The sequence below is a fragment of the Mus caroli genome, unplaced genomic scaffold (assembly GCF_978045245.1).
Source record: "Mus caroli unplaced genomic scaffold, Mus_caroli_1 scaffold_17, whole genome shotgun sequence".
Lineage (NCBI taxonomy): Eukaryota > Metazoa > Chordata > Mammalia > Rodentia > Muridae > Mus > Mus caroli.
In genome coordinates, this window is record NW_028227272.1 from 21647352 (window position 1) to 21659915 (window position 12564).

The 12564-nt window shown below is 38.0% G+C and overlaps 1 protein-coding gene across 11 annotated transcripts in view; it reads left to right on the forward strand.

Moving 5' to 3' along the window:
• Positions 1 to 12564, forward strand: part of Lpp (LIM domain containing preferred translocation partner in lipoma) — a 608013-nt gene that overhangs the window by 303043 nt on the left and 292406 nt on the right. The gene's annotated exons all lie outside the window — the stretch shown is intronic.

Here is a 12564-nt window from a genome sequence, read left to right on the forward strand (position 1 = left end):
TGTCTGATATATCAACTGTGAAATACTTTTAGCAACCTTGACATTATATAGATCATATATTTGTATGAAGTATAAATATCAACATAAAATTACTTTTGTCAACATTTCCAAGAACAATATGTCATATATACATGATATATAACATCTTTTGAAAGTTTACATGGTAGATACATATACATATACAAAGGGACACACATACACACACACAATACTTCAAGAAAGTAAACAATTAAACAATTTAATTAAGAATTAAAACTTACAAACATTTTATACTGCATACTAGAAAAACATTTTAGAGGACTAAACATTGAGAAATGGAAAGGAATTCTAGGCAAACAGCAGGCCCAAGATGATCATAGAATATTAGAACTTATGTGGCTCATAGATCATGCAACTAAATTTGTAACATAGCAGCAAAGAGGTTTTATCCACACAGGGAAAGGGTATGGCTCCAGAAGGCTTACTTAGCAGCCGGCTGAATAACCATTTTCATTTTTTTTCTGATCCATAAAAGAACACTTCTCTGTGACAACAGCAGCCAGCCAGCATAGTTCTTATGAATATCTTTACTTTATTTTCAAAATAGTATTTTTATGGCAATTTCATTGTCTTGGCGATTTATCAAAAGATTAGACATACTAAAGCCGAAGTGCAAAGTAACCAGAAATCGTAAGATGATGTGCTATCCTTCCATTTTCCAGTTCTATCTCTTGGATGTTTGCTGTCACCTCAGTTTCAGCTTAGGCTCCTAGTTGGAACCACTCTGAATTCTTGCTGATGTGTGTCTTTTAGAAAATGAGGGTCAATCATCACATCTTTTTCCTTCTCCAAAGAATCCACGCTAAAATCCACCTCCTGATTCTTATTCTTAGACTGTCTTCTCTTCCCACACGGTATTTATTACGGTTGGAGATGTCATTTAGGTTACGTTTTTGTTGGATTATATTAATGTTCTACTGTAACTGAACATTTAACAACCTTTTTTCAATCATAATCCATTTGAAAAGATCTAAAGGGATTTCACTATTTTCATTTAGACTAGTGTAACATTACAAAACTACAAACTGAGTTATTTGTGATTGAGAAAGAGGGAGAAGATGAGAGAGAAAGACAGACAGGAAGAGAGTTGCAAGAGAAAGCATTCACCCTATATTTCTATCTGATATTTCTCCTAATACTCTGATAAAAGTGATAGGATAGAGGAATGGCTTTTATTTTAATAATACTTTTCCCTTGAGCCTGGTTCCTGATACTGTAGTTCTCCTTATCCATGGCAGCTGATTCTCATTATGAGGTGACACTTGGTGAGCTCTTGGATGAGGATCTCTTTAAAGACAGAGCTGTGATTTAAAGCCTGGAGTTTTCATCTCTACCTTCCATGCTCTGAGATAGGGAGAAGACCTGTGGTTGACTAGATCATGCCCCTGATGAAGGCTATAGAAATTCTAAAGATGGAGTTCAGAGAACGTCTCAGTTGTTGAAGTAACTGGGGCATGTCTGCCCTTAGCTGTCCAAGAGCAGAAGTTCTGCACTTAGGGCCTTTGTCGACCTAGCTCAGAACTCTTGTGTGTACCTTTACATTTGCGCCCTTTACGATGGCCTCTATTGTTCATTGCCTAGTGCATGGAGATCTTTACGTGTTCCTTCAGCCACTCTAGCAAATGATCCACTTTAATCATTTGCTGGGACCACCAAGTTGGAGATAAGTCACGCAGAAACAACCTGGTGCTGAACACTTGCAATTGGCGTGAGCATGCACAGCTTATGGAACGTAGTGTCTGCAGTGATCCAAGGTCCTCAGAATTCAATTGAATTATTGCATATTCATCTGGTGTCAGATGGGAAATGGATATCAAAGTGAAGATTTATGTGAGCCATACATTCAGAGAACACAAGTACATTTTCTCTTCTCAAGTAATAGAAAAGAGTTGGAGAGCTTTTAGACGCCAAGGTTATAATGAGTCTACCATTGGCTGCTTTGTCTCCAGTCTGTAAAGCTAGAACACTACCCTTTCACAACTGTGAGGTACACATCCTGAGAGAACTCCCTTGACACAAACTAGTCTCCAGCTCCAATCTAGGGTTGCTTTCATTGCTGTATTTAAAGGTTATTAGCACATGTCTGGGGCTTGCTTTCAAACATGGGGTTTTAAAAGTGGTACCAACTCTTTATGAAGACTGCTTGTCCTGAAAAATACCAACTCATCCTTTCTAGGACAGAAAGTTGCTCAAACTTCTCTTTGGCTGACCATTGTCTTCTTTAACTGTAGCCTCAGCCCTCTCACAATGGGTGCATTTCATAGAGCAGCAGATTATGATGCAAAGTGAGAAACCATTTCAGGGGTGTAGACACTGCGCTAAAGGATGTTTATTAGGGATTCATGTAGCCTGAGGTATTAGGTACAGTAATCAGGGTGGAGCTGTGTGGGGCCATGGGTAGTCTCTGATCCCAAGTTCTAGCTTGCCAAAGCCAGTAGCAGCTGCAGGAGAGATTTATTAGTAATTAAAAGTTAAATATTTCATATTATTCACTTCAGCCTAAACATGCTGACTACTGGGAGTTGAGAGCTCCCGCATGCTTACACTGTATGAGGAGCATGGAGTCTTGCAGACACAGGGTTTTCCTTTGGAGACTTGTGATACGAACATGGTATTTTCTGTTGAAGCAGGGATTTGGGATAGTATCACATCCATACTTCTTACATTTTCTTGTGAACCGTAGGGGAGCAGACCTTGATTTGTTGAGAACGGATTTGTCTGTATATCGACATGAAATACTTTAGAAATGCTATGTGGTAGATATTAGCTGAAATGCAATAAAATAAGATGTGAAAAATAGCCCTGTAGAACAAACATTGATGTGGATTTTGCAGTGCCCATGTTTAGAGGGTCCGGCTTATTTTGAACTAGTCTGTCCCTTCCGGAAGACCTAGTTAAGTAACAGTGGAGTGGGGCGGACAAGCGGCTAGCTGGCTAGGAGTTGCATGCTGTGGGTTTGATGATGGGCAATTAATTTTTACATCGCATATAATTGCACCTCTATAACATTTATATCTTTTCTTTCTTTGTAAAAAAGACAATGTTTATGTTTGTGTCATATGTGATCAATATAGTCAAACTTAGCTGTTAGAATTTCCCCATGAATGCCATCAAATGTAACATTGAGAATAAAAAGTTACCACCACCCAATCTACCTTGTGTTGTACCCTGACAGACATGAATATCAATTTAAAGTATTCAATGTAAGCCATCTCCTTGGACAGTAAAGTGGTTGGGGGAACAGATAGCTGTGACAAGTGTCACAGCACCCACTCAACTGAAGTCCAGGAGGCAGTGTTCTTGCTGTGGCACCTCAGCTGTGGTCTCAGAGTTGCCTCTTCCTGCTTGTTAGACCTTGATGAGTCCTTGAGAGCAAGTATTCCACTACCCCAAATCTCTCAATCCAGTCATAAGTTTAAAAGGAAACACACAAAGCCACACCTTTCTTGAGTTCCTATTTTATAACAGCATGTCAGTGGAAAGAGTTAGCCCTATGTCCATGCAGAAGCACACATCACATTTGCAAAACTAAAGAGTACTCCTTTCAGGACTGCTTTCTCTATTCCCTACTTTCTCTCTCACTATTTAAATGTCTATTTTGGTAGTATTCTTCCTCAGATTCAACAGTCCTTTTCCTTTTCCTTTTTTTTTTTAACAGCAAATAAGCAATGTAAAGCAAATACAATTGTGCCTTATCATGTAAGATTATTAGACATAACCACAGAAAATAAGTACCTTTCCTATGTGTGTGTGTGTGTGTGTGTGTGTGTGTTTTAAGAGAAAAGGCTATATCTCTAATTCGTACAGTCACTCTTGTGTGCTTTTAGACACACTTTTCTTTATTTGGTTTGTAGCCAAAGTAAAGTATAATGATGGTTTCTCTGGACTGATGAGTGGAGCTGCTTAATCACTCACCTTACATATCATTATTATACGTGGTGAATAACTCTCTGGCTCTCCAAACAACTCACCACATTAGGGTTTAACTGCTAAAGTTGTTTTTCGTGATGTAGGACATTTACCAGGAAAACCAATCATTTGTTTCAGTAGATACAGTAATTAATAATATGAAATTTAAGTTTGCTATGTTTTGTCACTTAAACATACCTATTTCCTCACAGTTCAAATGAGCTGATTTTGCCTTGGAATAAATGATCAAATTGGACATATAGTGCCAATATGTACTACAGCCTTAGTATGATTATCCTTTCAGTTACTGTCTTTACGTGTGAATGGAGGAAAACTTTCTGTGTACTTGTGAAAGCCCTGTTTAGTACCAGAGAAGTCAACTGGCTGCACTTTAGTATATAGAGTCACAAAGAACTCCAGTGAAAAATAAAGTCCCCCTACCTCTTACCTCATAGGATATCCATCACTGTGTCCTTGTAAATGATAACGCCCCCTTAAGTTTGAATTACCCACCCCCCAAAAAAATTGTGATAAATTCAAGAAGACCTCAAGGCAAGATCAAGATTATCATTATCTCAACACAAAATAACATTCAAATTAATGCTTGTTCAATAAACCAAGCAAAGTTGTCTTCAGCTGGCCATCTCCTCCATGGAAATATGGTAGAAATCCTGTCTCAGGCTGAGGTGGAATTAGTGCATCAAAGTCCCATCTGTTTCTTACTTTACCATAATAAACATATAATTGCACTATAAAAATATATCCAGGTGAATGGTGGTTCTATAAGGACAACTGAATGACAACCACTGATTAATGTGAACTTTCTAGTTTTCCTTAAAAACTTCTGTCATTTGAAGGTTGTGGGTGTGTTGAGAAGATAATGGACTATAATTCAGTATTATGCCTATTCTTTTATTATTTGACTGAAAAAAAGAAATAAATGTATATCCTTGTGTGTGTGTGTGTGTGTGTGTGTGTGTGAGAGAGAGAGAGAGAGAGAGAGAGAGAGAGATTTTGTACACCCTTTCACAAGGCATCACTCACCTACATTTTTTGCTGTGCTCTTTTTTAGTTCTTTGAAGATTTCATATGAGTTGATTGTGCTCACATCCCTCCCCAAATCTTCCAAGATTTCTCTTTCCTACCCAGCTCTTTGTAAGGTAGGAACTTAGTGTCCAGCTCCCCTCTCCCTGATGGAATTTGGTTTGGCTTCAGCTTGCACTTGTCTTGTGTGTGCTGGCACAACCACTGTGAGTTCATATTTTCAACTTCCCTTCCATGTCCAGAAGAGACTTTTCCCTTTGGCCAGCTACTGGCTCTGACTCTGATATCCATTCTTTCCCTATGCCCTTCTGCAATAAACTCTGCACCTTTTTTGGAGTGAGTGTGATATTTCTCTCATTTATGGAGGACATTCTACAGTCCTCTGTTCTTTGCACATTGTAGGTGTCAGTGTTCATTATCATCTAGTATAAATGGAGACTCCGTTAATGAGGGCTGACAGATGGATTAATCTGTACATATGATAAGTCATTAAGTATTGTTTCACTGCTGTGTCTATTTATCAGAAGAACAATTTAGGTTTTCTCCTAGAGGTAGTGAATTGTGTAGCCATGCTGTACCCTAGCCTAGTAATGACAGGAGTGTATGGATTTCATCTCATAGACTGGCATTTCAATCCAATCAGAAAATGATCAGTAACTCACATGTTTCTTGTGCAACTATTTGGCTTTTTAAGTGGAAGTGAACTTACGTACCTGTGAAAAGGTACATCCTGTAGGCTTCATGTGGAAAGTAAGTGAATCATAACTGGATTTTTGTAAATATAGATGATAAGCAGTAAGTTCATTAAATGACATCATAGAGAAAATAAAATATATGGCTTACAGTGAAGAGAAGGATTTGCTGCTTTGATTAGTTGAAGAATATAATATTGTATAGTTCATAAATTTCTTAAAGTCTAATTCTATTTTGTTATGTACTGTACATGGGGAAATGGTGAAGACATTATATTTTATTTGCTGTTTGGGGTGCTAGGCTCCTTATTAGACTTCCCATCTGTGCCTTTCCAATGAAGTAGCATACACAGAGTCACCATTTATGTGATATTTTCTGGGCAGAAAAAAAAAAAAAACAGAAAATAAGGTTGGTGTTATTGTTGTTTCCAGAAGCATCAAGGATAACTTTCTATTTCATGGGATCCTAATTTTAGAGCTCACTCTCTCATCCACTGGGCTACATTAAACAGAATTCTAATTTTTAGCTTTGTGTATGAGGAAGTGAATTTCATCGATATTGTGGATGTGCTGTCACAGGAAGAATAATGGTTCTCTGTTTGCAGCAGTACTAAAAGAAATTCCTTGAAGTATAGTCAGAAGGAAGGATATGGACAGAGCAGAACTTTTCATGGTTATCATCTTTCTACCATTATTCAGTAGGTGAAGTGGGGGAGGTATTGTATAAAAGACCCTGGTGAAGACTGAGAATAATACCCTTGAGAGAGGACCTGAGATTTAAGACCATGGACATTGTTCACCTACTCATACAATGATTGCATGATTAACTCTTTATCTCTTTTTATTTGGTTATTGATTAAGCATAAACCCACTGTTCAGTTGCTGAAGTAAAATAGGTCCTAATCACATAGAAAGACAGACAACCTTCCTTGTTCGTGTGATTGAACATTTTAGATGTTGGGCTTTTAGTTGGGTAAATAGCTTCAAACAAGGAAACAAACAAACAAAAACTCAATACTTTCAGAATCATGGATGGCTTCTTTTAGGATTTGATAAGCTTTGATAAGGCCTTTTCAGTGGCCTTGGAAATGCAAGACAGTTTACGATAAAGGGGGCAGAGTACTAGAATAGTAACACCATCTAATTTCAAATTTTATTACAAATCTAGAGGAGCCAGGCAATGTGATGCAGGCCTATGGCAAGTATATGTATTAGAATCACAGATATGAAAGTCCAGAAATAATCTATTATGCTATTGTTGATTGATTTTTTAAACATACTTTTGACATATTTATAAGTTTAAAGGATAGTTTTTCAGCAAATCATGTGTTAGTATCTAGGTTCCATATCTAAAAGGCTTCACATCCTATATAAAATTTAATGGAAAGTAGATCATTAACATAAATGCAAATCTTGAAACTATAAGACTCCTAAAAGAAAACATAGGAACACTGCTCGTGATCTTTGACTAATGACTGGCTTCTTACATGTTGCTCCTAGAACACGAATAATTAAGATAATACAGAGAAGCCAGACTTCATGGGAATTAAGCATTTCTGTTCATCAAATGTCTTACTTAGAGCTTTATTGCTGTGAAGGGACACCATGAGCATGGAACTCTATTGAAGAAAACATTTAATTGGAGCTGACTTACGGTTCAGAGATTTAGTCCATTATCATCATGGTGGGAAGCATGACAGCATGCAGGCAGACATGGTGCTAGAGAAGAAGCTGAGATATCTACATGCAGCAAGAAGAGAGAGTGACAAGGGGCTTGGCTTGAGTATCTAAAACCTCAAAACCCACCCTCAGTGACACACTTACTTCAACTACCTATTCCAACAAGGCCACACCTCCTAATAGTGTCACTCCCTGGTGAGCAAGCATTCAAATCTGTGAGTCTATCAGGTCCATTATTATTCAAAAAAAATCCAATATGACACCATCATATGATTGAACAATGAATAGAACAGAACTGACTACTTATATATCATACATATGAAAGAGTTTGCATTCAAGATGTATTCAATTGTTATTTGTCAGTAAAGATAATAATTAAATGGACAAAAGATTTAAAAAAACTTTTCTGAAGAATTTACTGGATGATATGAATCTGGTACCAGTGCAAGGACATAAGTTCAGACAACAGATGGAAAACCAGTCATGACTGACAGTGAGATTTCAGGGTTTCTCAAGTCTACTCCACAGCTTTAAGAACTCTCTTTCTTAGAATTGTTTGTTTCCTGCTTCAAAGCATGGAAGCAAAAAGATCCTTGATTTTGTTCCAGGACTCTGGTGGACTATTTTTGGCCTAAGGCAATTACCTCCTTCCCTTAATCAGGGCCTTGCAACTTGCCTTGATGCTGTTGTACGTGTATCACTTATTCTGGTTCTCATAGACAGAGACTGCCAATGATCTCAGAAGTCAGCCTTACTGAGGAGCAGTAATTCATCAACACAGAAAAAGGTTTCAGATGAAACAGGAACCATTACACAAGACACAGGTTTTCATTCCTTTAAGTCTTTTGGCATAGTCTCTAAACACCATTATTCAATAGAGTTGTCCTCTCTCTTTGCCATAACCCTTTAATTCAGGTCCTCATGCTGCAGTGATGGCTATCCATAAATTTTGTTGTTGTTTTTTCATAACTGTAATTTCAGAGTGTTATGAATAAAAACATGACTTTCAGTGTTTTCCCATGATCTTAGGTGACTGTTGTGAAAAGGTTGTTTGAAACCTCCCAAAGAAGTCAAGACCCACAGGTTTAGAAGAACTGATTTAAGATGTTTTTAGGGCTGGCCAAGATAACCAAGTGGCTAATTACTAACCCTCACTAAATTTTAGTATTGTTTATTGCACACTTTACGTTGAAATATTCTAGACAATATTCCATGTCTGAATGTGTATTTCTTTCACCCAGTATTAAAAAAAAATGGGCATTGTTTTGAGCTTTCGTTATTTCACTAAGGTAATCCTGTAGGTGCTACTGTAGTTAATGGGATTCATTGTAGACCACCAGAGACAGATGTCTGAAACTTAAAGGCCAGTCATCATCTTTAGGGTGGAGTGTGTGTGTGTGTGTGTGTGTGTGTGTGTGTGTGTATCCCAGGCTAGCTTGGAAATCACTTTGTAGTTCAGTCAGGCTCTGAATTTACAGAGATCTCCTTGCCTCTTCCTCTTCAGTGCTGGAGTTAAAGACATATGATGAATTAAATCTAGTTGTATACAGTTTTTGAAATGTATCAAAATGATTGAAATGATGGATTCTATACTTCATAGTAGATACAACCAGCATACTTTATCTTCTAACCTTACCTCTTTCACCTTTTAAATTCTACTTGGATAAGTTACTTAAAACTTTTTTGCCTCAGCTTTCTTCTTTCTGTGAAGGGATAATCGTAGGATGGCAATGAGGACAATATTAGTCAAAATAGTAGTTTATAATGAGTTACAATGTGCAAAGCACTTAAAACAGTGTTCGGCATATAGTTAGCACTATATACATTAGCAAATCTTATAGGGAGCTGGGTGCCTATTTTTAAATTGTTATTGCTTTTCTGTAGAGATATTGATAGATAAATTTAGTCTGTGGCATTCTATCCAAGTCTCTGAAATGGTTTATCCATTCATTTGAGCTGACCATCATCCTTAGATTTTTCAAGGACAATACAGCTGTCTGTAGGCTTTGCCCAAAACCCTTTGGCTTTGTCGGCGGTTTCTAATGGATGGTCTCAAAAGCCAGAGCTTGTACCATCTTCTGACAAATGAGTCATCCCATCTGTTCTTGTGGATTACAAAGTAATTTTTCTGTTCAGTGAATGAAGTTCACATTATGACTCATGGATTTGAAATTTGCCTTAAGTTAGTAACCATTGATCTATTGTTATGTGTTAATTTTTCTATATTTACTCAGCCAGAGACTAAACCCCATAAAGCAATGGCTAAAGTCTGTTTATCACAATGCCTTTATCAGGCTGTGAAGCAAGGTTGGCTCGTCTGTAGTGGCTATTCCTGGTTGTCAACTTGACTATATTTGGAATGAACTACAATCCAGAATTGGCTCACCAGTGACCCTTATCTGGAGGCTTGGAGATCCTTATCTGGATCTTGGTATGGAGATCTTGAGCCATAGTGGCTATGGATTCCAGAAGATTAAATCTCCGAGTTTAAGGAGATTTAATCTGGGCTACACCTTCTGCTGGAGACAATATAAGGACATTGGAAGAAGGGAGTCTAGCTCTTGCTCCTTCGCCTGCTGGCCGTGTGAGACTGAGTAACTGCTAGATCCTTGAACTTCCATTCACAGCTGCGACTGAACCATTGTTGGGAATTGGGCTGCCGACTGTAAGTCATCAATAAATTCTTTTACTATATAGAGACTATCCATAAGTTCTGTGACTCTAGAGAACCCTGACTAATACATTGTCTCTACCCACTTTCTGTTTCAATGCTCTAGAGTGGGGTCTAATACTAGGTATTTCTACAAATGCTTTCAAAGCAGTGCTATTGTGTGTGCCAGGGTTTGTTTTTGAATATTTGAAAACGTATATATCAAGTCATGTCTTCCAATCCACTATACAGCAGTCAATGACAAGCATTGGTTTATGCCTTCATCTTACAGTGGAGAAAACTAAGATGAGAGAACCATCTTTTCCTGGGTACATGGAACCATAACTGTATATTTAAAAAAATAAAAGGTGAAAAACTATAAACGTGTAATAACTTGGTAAAGGTTTAGCCAGCTCCAAAGTGACAGGCTGTAAATTAGAAAGCAGATATTTCGTTTTGAGCCTGTAGTTCTAACTCCTCCCCCAGTTCACTGCTGGTGTGTCTCCTTCAGTATCTCAGGTCATGTCTATGCCAGTCATTTAGCATTGTCCTGCTCCCCTCTGACTTTCTTCTTGACAGCAGCATGGGAAAAACAGTACTTGCAGCACTTGTATTTCCTTAGGGAGAGATGGCTCTAGGCAAGTCCACAGGGATGCTAGAGCCTTACACTGGTGATGCTGTACAAATACTTGGAGGCTTAGAGAGGGAAGTAAAACATTAACATCTTACTGTTCTCATACAAATTCACAGGGCACATAATGATTGTGCCTGTAGCATAATATGCTTAAACTAATCTAGGGATATTTATGGAAGTCAGCTGAGTAAAAAAAGTTCGGTGAAATCAATGAAAATGGGGGAAATGGCTTATATTTAGAGATAAGTGAACTTGTGGAAATGTCTGTTCTTTCTCACAACTGCCTGCATTGTATTCCACTCAATGATACCTTCAGGCAGTTAACTTTTTGGTCGAGATTTATTTATTTATTTATTTATTAACACAAAAGTACAGTTCACAAGTAGGGAAAGCCACAGTTCATTGAGTGCTTGTTTTAATTTCTAAGCTTATTTTTCTTTTAATGAAAGACCACTAATGACACCATTTTTCAGCCATCTCATATCTTATTCAGAGGATTCCATTTAAAAATCAAAGGAACACAGTTAACAGTTGCCCTTCCCAATATTATAATGCACTTGTAACAGAAGTGTATGTTTAAGCTTGTGACAGATAATTGTAGGGCTGGAGGCATATACATAGCAATGGATTAACTGTACTACATTCTGGAATCATTACATCATAACCTGATCAAACAGACTATGAGCACTGGAAATGATTGGTTTAGGTGAAGCTCAGGCAGTATAGGGCAAATGTCCTGAGGCAGGCCTGGGAAGATGATATGTACTTTCTGTAAATTCATCCCTCTTCTGCCTTCCTGTCTGCCTTCCATACAGCGATGACTCAGTCCCCAGCATCTCAGGAAACAGCAAGTATGTACAACATTAAATTACTGTGCAATCCTCTACCCATCCACTGTACAAACACCTCAATGCCCATAATTCTTCAAGGCAGGTACTAACAAAGTTATGCACATACATACAGAAAAATCAAACCAATCGGGGGTCACTAGGCCCCAGGATTGCCCTTTGTTTTGGCATTCCTGTTTTTGTGAAGCTGCTAGGCTTGTTCACAACGATGTTATATAATATTCCTCATGACTTAGGAAATACTCAAGTGCACACAGAAACCACTAAAACTACATGATCTGCTTGCTTTCTTTAGTTCTTGTGAGATAGTTGTTGAATAATCTGATACATGCTGATACTATATTTTAGAAATGTGGAAAAACTCACCTGCATTCTCAAAAAGTCCATTATAGAATGCAGTGCTTAAACCCCTTTCTTCCAGTTTTGTGTTTCTGTCCTCTTAGTCCTCCACGACTCACAACTATATTTGCATTAACGCACTATTGGAAGAGAGTCAATATATAAACTAGCTCATCTGGAACCAATATAGCTGAAATGTGGAATCCGAGTTTCAGGATTCAGCTGTGTTACTCTTTACTCTGCTGCTATGAGAACCTCCTAGATGTGCTACTGGAAATTTCTTATCACAATCCCGTTCTTAGTGTGAAACTACAAAAGATAGTTTTCATTATTGAATTGTTGAATACCTCAGGAAATATTATTATTATTATTGCTACTGCTATTATTATTATTATTATTATTATATTTACAATTAAGCTGTTGCTCTACCGCCAGGTCCCCCTCCACAGTTCTTCATCCCATTCCTCATCTCCATTGTCTCTGATAGGATGCTCCCATACCACCATGCCTCCCCTCCTTGGGGCCTCAAGTCTTTCAAGGATTAGGCACATCTTCTCCCACTGAGGCCAGACCAGGAAGTCCTCTGCTATATATGTGTCAGGGGCCTTGGCCCAGCTCATGTATGCTCCTAGTTGCTGGCTCAGTGTTATCTGGGAGCTGCTAGGAGTCCTGGTCAGTTGAGACTCTTGGTGTTCCTGAGTTTTTGCCCTCCCCTTCAGCTTCTTCAGT